Here is an 11,968-nt window from a genome sequence, read left to right on the forward strand (position 1 = left end):
TCCTGCTGTCTTGTCCATCTATCCCATGTCTCAGAAATTTTAAACTACTTCCTGCTCCCCATATTGCTGTATTCATTTTTCTATTGGTGTTTAACAAATTACCAGAAATCTAGTAGCTTAATATAACAGAAATTTATTATCTCACAGTTTCTGCGAATCAGGAATCTGGCACATTTTAGCTAGATTCTCCACTAAGGTGAAATCAAAGTGTCAGCCAGTTGTATCCTCAGATGGAAACGTAACTGGGGGAAAGACTCTTTCAGGTTGTTTGTAGAATTTATTTCCTTGTAGCTGTATGACCTGTTTAATTGCTAGCTGTTGACTGGGCACCACTCTGAACTCATAGAGGCAGCTCTCTGGTGCTGCCATGAGCCTACCCACAGTGTGGCAAAGAGAGGAGAATCTCTTTTTTTGAATCTCTTGACCTTTTTTAAGAGCTCGCCTTATTAGGTCAGACCCACCAACATAATCTCCATTTTGATTAACTTCAAGTTAACAAATTAGGGACCTTTATTACAACAGCAAACTTCCTTTTGATATATAATGCAGCATAATCATGTGAGTAATATTCCGTCACATTCACAGGCACATCCTGCTCATGCTCAAGGGGAAGGGAACATACAGGGCATGTTCAGCAGGTGTGGGAATCTTGGGGGGCATACTGGAATTTTGCCTAATATATGCAACATGCTCTTTCTCTCTCTCTTCTTTTTTTTTTTTTTTTTTTTTTGGTGTCTGGCCAGTACAGGGATCGAACCCTGAGCCTTGGTGTTATGGGCACCATGCTCTAACCAGCTGAGCTAACCAGCCAGCCACAACGTGTTCTTTCATTGCTCACCCCCTTTGCATATACACTCCCTTCTTCCTGTTATATCCATTCCTCCACTATTAATTTGAAAAGCCCTTGACTGGCTTTTAAGACCAACTTCAAATATTACTTATCCATTAAGACTTCAAGACAAATCTGTTTTTCCCTTCTTTGTATTCCCATTGCACTTCCTATCCCTATTATATCTGCTTATGTTTTTGCATTCTCAGCTGGCCTGTAAAATTTTCAATGACATTAACTTCCTTTTACTTGTCTTTGCTTTTCCAACCCCAGGCATGTATTAGATCCTTTTAACATGCGTGCTGAATAAATTAATCCATTTCTTTATTGTGCGGTAATGCCATGACAATCTCATAGACTTGCTGAAATGAATAGAGCTTTGACCACATTGCAATGTGTCCTTTGATTGACACTGTTAAGCCAGGTTTTGTTTTTCTGTTTGCTTATTTTTTTATTTGTTAGTTTATTCTCCTTTTCCCATTGTGTTATCAGTTTGTCAAATGACCCTGCTTCTTGGGGACCTGGCTGCAAAACAGCATCTCCTGAATTGTTGCATACAAGCTGGTAAGGACTGGGAAACAAACTAATTAAATATTTTAGAATTAAGGACAAAAAATGAGTTCAGTGGCTTTGATTCATTGTCAGAGAATCTCTTTTATGAGTATAATGCATGTCCAATGGCCCAGAGACTGCAAAATCATTTTTGACTATTTTTGTAGGCATTCTTCCAGGTACTTGTAAACCAGCTAGCAGAACTTGTTGAGAAAGTGATCTTTGAATAAATGAGGCCCAATTTTATGTCTACAAGATCAACTATTTTGAAATAAGTTTTAATAGGAGGTAGCTTTAAAGAGAGAACTTATCCACCCCTTTAGCATTCTGTTTACTTAATAGCAACTGAAAGCTTTTAATGAGTTTAACAGAAAGTCTTAAAATTGAAAATATGAACTCAACATATTTCCTTCACACTTAAATAATGTAATTTTCTTTTTCTGTCATTTCATTCATTGGGTCTCCCAAGCAGAGAGGTAAAATCACAAATGTGTATTTTAGAATCAGGCACCGAGTCCCCAGGAGACCACAAAAAACCAGAAGTCAATGAAACAGTCCTGAGGGGAAAAAGCTACAAATTTGGAGTTGCCTGAGTTCTATACTTTCAAGGGCTACAATAGCAACTTGCCAGGCGTCTGAGGGCCACACTTAATTTGCACATAAATTTATATAAAATTTTAAATTGAGTATGCATATGCAAGCTTAGCCCTTGCTTGCATGACTAATGGAGATGACTTGCTGGCTTTCATCAGTTGTGAAAACCTCAGGATAGATAAGCTTCATCCCCAGCTTTCCTATTATGCAAAAATGGTACCTCTGGGAATTTAGAAATTCATTCACTTTAAAATAAATATACTGGTTGCATTCTAGGGCCTGCTTATTGCTTTTCCAATTGCCTGTTTAATGTAAAACATGCTTCATAGATAGCATTGATGAGACACCCCCAGGAACCAAATATAACATTTGTATCAGGTTTAGATAAGGGAAAATTGTGATTCTCTTCTATGTCTAGGGACAAAACTTCAGTTTGGTTTGATATTATTCTGGGACCACAGCTTTTCAAAGACATATCTTATTGAATGAGATCTTTGTCTTTTTTTTGGTGAGTGATAGATTGGGCTGGATGTTCACTATGTGTAGATAGCAATGACACTTGTAATGTTTTTGAATAACAGATCTAATAAGGAAGCAGGTACTCAACTTTTACATTCTGCTGCCATCAAGAAGACACATAGCATTAGGAAACAAGATAACCATAATTCAAAGGATTTACATGGAGTGAGGAAGAAAATGGCTCAAGGGACATCCAACTTAGGTTGCTTTCTTCTTGCTAAAAGTTGGGAAGATTTGTAAAACCCTATTCAGTTTAGTAATCTAGTAAAGAAAGCATTTGATAATAGGGATTATATGAATACATTCTTACAAAGAGAGTAAACCTCCAATGTTTCAGTATTAAATGTGCCTGTGCAATATGAAACAAGAACAGAAATAGCTGAAACCACAAAAAACGGAGTTGATCAAAGCCAAACGTTGAGCAACTACAGACATAAAACCTAGAAATTCTCTACAATCTATATGTCAAACATGTTGAAATTTAAGAATAGAGAATACCGTCACTGGAATGTGAATGCTTTGAGAACAAGAACCATATCTAACTTGTTCACCATGTTATCCTCACTACCTAGTCCACTGTGAGCACATACAGGCACACGTTAAATCTTTATTGAATGAAAGAATGATGGAAGATCTGATGTGTAACATTGTGACTCTGTATGAGTCTTGGACTAAAATATGTGGTGACAAAAGTGAATCAGTAGATAATAGAGTATCAACATGAGATATGACAGGACTCAAACCCAAAACTGGAGAGATATTTTCCCATTCCTAGTTAAGTATCTTATCTTCTCTAGAGAAGTGGGATTGATAATGATTGATAAATTCATATTCCAATGATGTCTATATATGTTATTTGTAGTTAATATTTGTTTAATTCAGGCATATTTAAGTTAACAGTAGAATATTCTACAATATTGCTTTAGTCCTTTTTTAAAATTATTATTATTTTTTCTTTTTTTTTTTGGTAGGAGAAACACACTACCACTCAGCCTCTATAGTATGGTTGGCAGCCCTGTGAACTTCTTTTTTAAGGTAGCATGTTATGCAGTCCTTTTCTAAATTCACATAAAGTCTTGAAAGCATAACCACACTTGTTTTTAGTCAATAGTATTTGAACTTGAGTAAATCAAATGACACTTTCCTTGGGATTCTAGTGGCCAGAATATAAAGATAGAATAAGAAGAAGTCTTCTCATGATGATTTCTAAAAAGAGCCTGTGTATGGGTATAATTTTTCACAGGCTGATCTCTATAAGTTTAATCAGGATAATATAAGCAGAACACAGATCTATACCTGTAGACCCTATAATGTTAATGAAATAATTGAACAATTTTGTTTCCTTGAACGAGTACTTCCGGGAATTTGATAGTGGGGTGGACCATAAAAAGAGTAGTTTTAGAGCAAGTGCGTTATAACAAGTCGAGTGACATATAGACAATTCGCTAGATTGAGAAACAGGAGACCTCTGCAACTACCTGTGTAACTTTTGCTAAGGAGTCATTTAATCTCAGGAAGCCTCAGTTTTCTTGCTGTAAAATGATGGTCGTACTACCTAATACTGAACTTCTCCTCTAGCTCTAACATTCTCAAACTCTAAGCCTGATTTTGTGGTTGTCGTGTTGTACTGCTGTCTCACCCAGTGAGCCTATGATATATTCTTGTAATTCTCTTGCTTTTATGCTTGGAAAGGATAGAAAACTACAGGATCATCCAAAGGCCTGGATTGTTTTTCACATGTTTGATGACTATCTTTTTGAGTTAAAGTTGGGTTTGTGGTTATATAACTTATCTAGACCTTTAAAGAATAGGTGTAAGCAAAAACTGGGCAGATGTAAAAACAGGTTCCTAGTAAGTCTTGTTAAAGATGGAGCAATAATGCTACCAGTATTGGGAAACTACCAGGTTGGGAGCCAATGAGCACATATTGTTGAGTATGAGATGTTGAACAGATCCATCTATTGACAGTAAAGAGTTTACAAAGGCCTCTGAAATCAGCCTCATATGCAAAAAAGCAGAAAAAAAAATAGAGTGTCTTTTTTTTGTCAAATTTATGTATAATGAAAGAAGAGGATTAGTATATTGTAGAGGTGGTTTAAATATTTCACTTACTTCCCAAGATACATTAAAAGTGATAAACCACCCTAGAAGAATGAAGAAGACTATGTTATGGAAACATCTGTGCCCAAGAATTCTGGATTCTGAGATATGATTATTCCATAGGCCCTCACCCTGCTAAACTGATTTCAACACTATACACAGCTATGTCATCAAGGGCCTTGGAATAAAATGTTTAAAAGCTTCTAAAGATGCTTTGTGAATGCAACGGACAATGAGATGTTTATTCTGGAATATTGCACTGGAAAATTCAGTTACTACTTGGTAATGGATCCATTTCTGAATTTATTTTGTTTTTTATAGCATACATACCATTTCCTTGAAAGCTGAAAGAATAAGATGTATTTCTAACAAAGTTCTAAGAGAAAAGATCACCAGAAAACAAGTCTGCCCATTTATTTTGCCACAATACTTTCTGTCTTTGGAACTGGAGTTCCAATTTACTGGTAGGATCCCTAAGAGAACGTTAGCCTTCCTGCTCAGATTTTTAGCCGTTCCATTTGTCCTATATTTTCTGTTTACGCATACCACTCAACACAAAACTCCCATCTAAAAATATAGTGTAAGGTCACTGTGAGATTTCAGTAAAAGTAAGTTAAATTGAGCTACAAACGTCCCTTACTGGCAGAGTATACTCTGTCCTTCAGTAAACCGATCTGCCTTTTAAAATGATTTTTCCCAAACCTCCTGTTGTAATTATTTCTTGTCCTTCCCTTAGGGGCTATTGCTAGCAAAAGACCATAGCAACCTTTTATATATTTATAAACTATGTTTTTAGATACAATAAAGCTTCTGGTGCTGTCAGCTAAACAAAGAGCCAAAACAGCTGCCATGTCTTCCACCCTCTGAATTTGAATGAGATGTTTGTCCCTAAAAATTCTGAAAAGAACATGAAAAAAAGATGTCTGCTAATAGCCAAAGTAATTTTTCTAAGTAATACCAAAGGTATAGCACCTTTGATTCAGGAGACAGCACGAAGTCATTACCTATAGCAAAGTGCAATGTCTTGTGCTATGAGCACTAACGTGCTTTGAGAAAAGCTGATCTGGAAACTTCCTCCACAAAAAAGTGAGATAAATTTTGGAAATGCTGCATACCAAATCCTCTTTTTCTAGTGTCATAATGCATATTAGTATACTAAAAACTCTGCGAAGTCCTGTCCCAAAAAGACCCATGTAACTTTGCTTAAGCCTTTATGAAAACTTACCTTATCAGTTTTCCTCATAATAACCTGTTATTGTCCCAAGGAACTATTTTTCTACCAATCATGTCCCAGGAAATGCTGTCTTCTCCTTTGTGTAAATGAAACATAAATGGCCGCAGTATTCCTTATGTGGACAAAATACTATCAAACTTGCACGAAATGATAAAACATTACTGCCATTCTTTTCATGGCCTAGGTTGCCTTTTTCTCCTAAGGAAAAAAATAACTGATAACTCAGGGTTTATTCTAAATCTCTCCATTCCCCCAGTAACCTCCTGATTAAAGATCACTAGTGCTTAACAATTAGTCTTAGAACTCTTGAGCCACTCTCTTTCCCATCCTCGTCTGCAGATCCCTACCAGGTGTGATTTTAAGGGGTGCCAGATTAATGGTGTGTTTTATTACCAATAACGATAGTAGCAGCAACAATATGAAAAATAATGATACAGCTTTAAGATCAACTATCTTTTAGGGGGAATGGAGAATATGTAAAAAATCTCCATCTAGTGCTCTTTGCTCTTCCCATAGACAGAATAGAACATGAAAGTAATTTCTGAAAGAAGATAAAGTTTGAGAAGTAACTCAAACAAAGTATGCCTGTTGGAAAGGTCTAGTCACTGCTTGAGCTATTGTGTTACTACAAGTATATTTGAACAGACTTCTCATTTTCTTCACCTCTAATTATTTCTAATTTCTCTTATGTTCTTATGATTGTTGAGGATGTGAGTAATGCCTTGTAGGAAGCTGGTGAGCTGGAATAATATGACTTCATGTTGAGCTGAAGGTGGAAGGCAGAGAAGAGAGTGACAATAATTATTTTATTGCTAAAATTTTGAAAGCCTTCCAAAATATGTTTATTTTGCAACTTTTGATATCCAGAAGCCAAATATCCTCTGGAATTGCCTTCAGACCTTTGGACAAAAGCAGAGTACAGTAATTGTTTCAAATGGCATTGAGGAGTTTAGGTCTCTTTTAGAAGATCAAATGCTCTGTTTGAGGATGCAGACTTTAAAAGTTCTCATTAGACCCTCTATTTTTTAAAAAATGGCACTTGAATCCTTATGTATTTGTTTGCCTATCTTTGGAATTAGGCCCTGTGGATCAAAGGCATAAAATAAGGTAGAGTATATTAAAAATCCTACTTCTATGACTATGTCCATGGGGTCTATGTTAATATAAAATACTTACAAATATATACATTTACTATGGGCTATTTCTATATTCAATGATACCAAAAGCTTATACGTTCAGAATTCATAAATCAAGTACCTTCCTTCAAATCATTTTAATTGAATTAGAGCATCAGGGATGTGTGTTTTCTAAGCTGATTATTGAATTTGGTTTAAGTAATCTTGGCAGAAAGTTGTCACCTTCCAATATTTTCTTCCACCTAGCTGAAAACAAGCCAGAACATGCCATTTCCCTGATTAAAAACCAGCAGACCCGCACTCTTGTTTTCAAGGGAGATTGTATAGTGACAGGTTAATTGTTCAGACACTGGCCATGTGACCATCATGTTTTCGTTTGTGGACTGGGTATAATAATACTTCCCCCACAGTATTGCCATAAGTATTGCTGTAAAATTAGGGGTTACATGTAAAACAATCAGCATGAATTATGTATTTATTCAAAATACTATTTTTTTTTAATCAAGCCATGCTTCTTGCATTTACTAATTTTGGTCTCCCAGCCAGGAGTGTCTTCTTCCTACTTATGAACTTCTGAATAGCTTTTAAGTCTCAATCAAATTTTAGCTTCCTTTCTGAACTTTTCCTTAATGTCTCCTCATAGAATTAATTGTTCCCTTTTTTCTGGGCTCCTATAGCCAACTTACAAATATATATATGTTATTTAACTTTTACAAAATATCTATTATATGTGAGACACCATGCTAGCCACTGGGGATATAAATATGAATATAATTTGATTTTTGTTCTTCATATTTTGCAAGTCTTACATATTACTGAAGACTTTGATCTCTCCCATCAGACTGTGAACTGAATAAGACATGGTTCAAGCCTTATTCATCTTTGCACAATTAACACAGTGCACATCACATAGAAGTATTGACAAATGTGGCCTGAATTGAGTTGAGTTTAGCAATAATGGATCGTCACTCACTCTCTTTTCATATAACTCTATGCATGGTTGAAGCATGTATATGAAAACAGGCCAAGATGATTCTGTGGCCTGGCAGGGCCCTGTACAGGGCGTGGAAGTCCAGGTCATTTTCGGTATTACTCTAATGCAGATGGCCATTGGCTGAACCCCTCTTTCAATCATACTGCTCTCTAAGGAAGACAGAATATCCTTTCTTGGAATGAAGTACGGTGATATTCCACCTTTTAATTTCTTTTGTCATTTTTTCCAAATTGTATCTAGCTCTCTATGGTCTAAAACAGTGTTCATCATAAATTCCAAAATGTAGCACAAACTTCCTCTCCCACACCCATCTACTAGGCCTCTTCTAGAACATACCCTATGTTCAGTTTAAGTTGAGTATAACAAAACCCTGTTATTCACTTTAAATAGGAAACGGATGGCATTGAAATTACATGTTTTATTTTAGTTTCAAATATAAATGTTTTATCAAAACCATAAAATCTCCATGGCAGTTTATTTTCACACACTCTGGCAAGCCAGTAGAATGAGTAAAGAGATAAATGAATGTTGAATCACACTTTCAAGAATTAATCCAATCAACCTTTCCAACCCAATGATTGGGAGGAAGATCTTTAATAACTTTTTGGTTTTGAAATATAAATGCAACACGGTCCACGTCAAAAAAATATCAGAGAATATCCCTTGAAGAATGGATTAAAAAGGGAGGTCTCAAGAGATCCTGGAAGTGACTCTTTGGGGAGAAAAGGAAAAGCAAAAGCAAAACAAAAACCAACAAAAAACACAATAGAAAGAATATTGCAATAGCAAGGGAAAGAAACTAAAGCCTCTGTATTCGTTTGTTAGGATTGCCATACCAAGTACCACAAACTAATTGGCTTAAACAAAGAAATTATTGTCTCACAGTTCTAGAGGTTAGATGTCTGGCCAACGTGTCAACATGTGGGTTCCTTCTGAGGACTGTGAGGAAGAATTTGTTCCATATCTCTCTCCTATCTTCTGGTGGTTTTCTGGCAATCTTTGGCATTCCTTGGCATGTATAAACATCATCCTGATCTCTGCCTGTATCTTCACATGGCATTTTCCATATGTATGTGTGTTTGTGTGTGTGTGTGTGTGTGTGTGCCTGTGTCTGTGAGTCTGTGTGTGTGTATGTCTGTGTCCAAATTTCTCCCTTTTATAAGGACACTGGTAATAATGGATTAGGGGTTTACCCTACTCAAGTATGACTCATCTAAACTTAACTAATTACATTTGCAATAATTCTATTTCAAATGAGGTCATATTCTGAGGGATGGGAGGGTGGGGTTAAGATTTCAATAGATGAGTTTTGGAAGGACACAGTTCAACCCATAACAGCCCTTTTTTCTTTTGCAAATAAAGAGAGTTCATGTTGTTTGTGAGACTTTGAAACACATGTCAGTGGGGATTCAGTCCAAGACTAGGGAAGTCAAGAAGTCAAGAAGAGACTATGAAATAAAAAGTGTAGGAGTGGATTTTGATAATATCATCGAGAAGGCAACCACAATGACCAAGAAAATCCATGCAGAAGAATCTCTACCAATTGTAACTGCCCCAAGGGAGTCCTCTCACTGTGCTATGAGTGCCTGACACATTACTATAGAATGGATTTAATAAGTGAATAAAATACTAAGTTGATCTTACTTGACCTCTCAGGCTTATTTGCTTCAATGGTTCACTTGCTCTTTGGTGACACAACTCTGAATTTTTTGGCTTGCATGGCAACTCAGCATGTGCAGAATATCACACATAAGTTATCACCTTCCAAATACTTAGTTCAGTGTCTTAGGCATTTATAATCTTGATCTTATTCAAATACCCACTGAAAGCTAATGACTCCTATATCAGTTTTGAATTTATTCAGCTCTTAACAATATAAAATCTCATTAATAATAAAGTACTTATGGATTTTATTTATCTCATGTAAGAGGAAATATAGAGAAGTATTTTAGTGATACCAACACAAACATTGGCTTCTTCCATCTTTCTGTTCTTCTCTACCTAGCTTGCAGGCCATTGTCTTTCCACTGTTGCCAAAATGGATACAAAACAGCTGCTATACCTGCAGGCTTTATGATCTCATTACAGATAGGAGAAGGAAAGAGGAAGTAGTGAAAGAGCAGACGGACAGGGAAATGACAGCCAAGTCCATGTCTTTTGCAGTAAAGATTGCAAGCACTTTCTTAAAACCCCCCAATTAGCAAATTTCCAATTACAGCTCATTAGGACTGTGTCATATGACATGCATGGCTCCATAGTTAGGTAAAGGTAGATGAAATCATATTTTCCACTCTGAACACTCTCTTGAATTCCCAGGCTTTATGATCTCATTACAGATAGGAGAAGGAAAGAGGAAGTAGTGAAAGAGCAGAAGGACAGGGAAATGACAGCCAAGTCCATGTCTTTTGCAATAAAGATTGCAAGCACTTTCTTAAAACCCCCCAATTAGCAAATTTCCAATTACAGCTCATTAGGACTGTGTCATATGACATGCATGTCTCCATAGTTAGGTAAAGGTAGATGAAATCATATTTTCCACTCTGAACACTCTCTTGAATTCTTTCTTAGACTCCAGATCTGTATAGCTGGCTACACCTGGATGTCTCAGAGGCAACTCAAACACCACAGATCAGACTGAACTCCCCTTCTACCCACATTGCTTCTCTATAGATAGTCTTCATTCTAGTAAACACCTAAGATAGCATTCTAAGTATGATGCTCAAATCTTCTTCTACACACTATGTTTAATTGATAATCTAGTCTTACATATTCTGCCTCCCAAATATCTCTTGAACTTTCTCTTTCCCTCTATTTCAATTGCTCTTGCTTTAGTTTTGGCTGTCTTATCTCTTGCCTAGAAGATTTCTACCCACATTGCTTCTCTATAGATAGTCTTCATTCTAGTAAACACCTCAGATAGCATTCTAAGTATGATGCTCAAATCTTCTTCTACACACTATGTTTAACTGATAATCTAGTCTTACATATTCTGCCTCCCAAATATCTCTTGAACTTTCCCTTTCCCTCTATTTCAATTGCTCTTGCTTTAGTTTTGGCTGTCTTATCTCTTGCCTAGAAGATAATCAGGAAGTGACAAATGTTTCTTCCGATCATAGTTCATTGACAAGAACTACTCATACTGTCCCACCTAAGATGTGTGTCTTTTCAGTGTCTAGAGAAAGGAATACCAGTGATAATCCCACCACATAGACTGATAGTGGAGGAAATTGGTGGCACTTTGTGAGCCCTAATAGATGATCTGACACTTACCTTAGAATGTGCAGGTTTTCGATACCTATTACTCTCAGCTTGAAAGCATCATTCAAAACTCTGGAATAGAAAATATCCCATTTCAACATCCTGTTCACTTTCATGCTCTCACTTTCACTTGCAATATATTTCCTTCTTTATCTGAATAGTTCATACTTTTCTTTTATTTCAAAATGACCTAAATATATTTCCTATGAGGTATCTTCTGAACCTTTGTTCCAGCCAAAGTTAGATGTTCTCTCCATTCCACTTCCCCAGCATCTTGTACGTAAATTCATTAGAGCAATTATCATATTATACAGTAATTATATGTTTCCATATCTGTCTCTCCTCCTAGAATGTAAATTCCTCAGAGAAGGAAACCAGTTTCATTCATCTTTGTAATTCCTAGAGACTTGCATAGTACCTAGACTGTTACTTAATGAATGAGTCAACTGAATCAATGAACTTATTGAATGAATAAATAAACATAATTTAAATGATTAGAATCCATGGTTAGAGTTTGCCTCTAGGGAGGTTCAGGGATCACTTAATTTCCTGATTCTTCATAGAGATTATGATGTCAGAAATTTATTATTTTTCATTTTTTTGTTTTTGTTTTTTCCTAGGTATATTTTTTTAACATTTACTTGTACATATTTGTGGGCTACAGTGGGTTGTTTCAATACATGCACATACTGCACAATGATTCGCTTGGGGTAGATGCTATCTACCCTAAGAAATTTACTTTTTATTGTTAT

At 36.1% G+C, this 11,968-nt stretch overlaps 1 non-coding gene across 1 annotated transcript; it reads right to left on the reverse strand.

Moving 5' to 3' along the window:
- Nucleotides 1-736: 736 nt before the first annotated feature.
- TRNAM-CAU lies at nt 737-810 on the reverse strand. The gene has a single exon. It is a non-coding gene; the product is annotated as a tRNA-Met (tRNA).
- Between the last annotated feature and the right edge of the window lie 11,158 nt (nt 811-11,968).

The sequence above is a fragment of the Galeopterus variegatus genome, unplaced genomic scaffold (genome assembly GCF_000696425.1).
Source record: "Galeopterus variegatus unplaced genomic scaffold, G_variegatus-3.0.2 Scaffold4036, whole genome shotgun sequence".
Taxonomy (NCBI): Eukaryota; Metazoa; Chordata; class Mammalia; order Dermoptera; family Cynocephalidae; genus Galeopterus; species Galeopterus variegatus.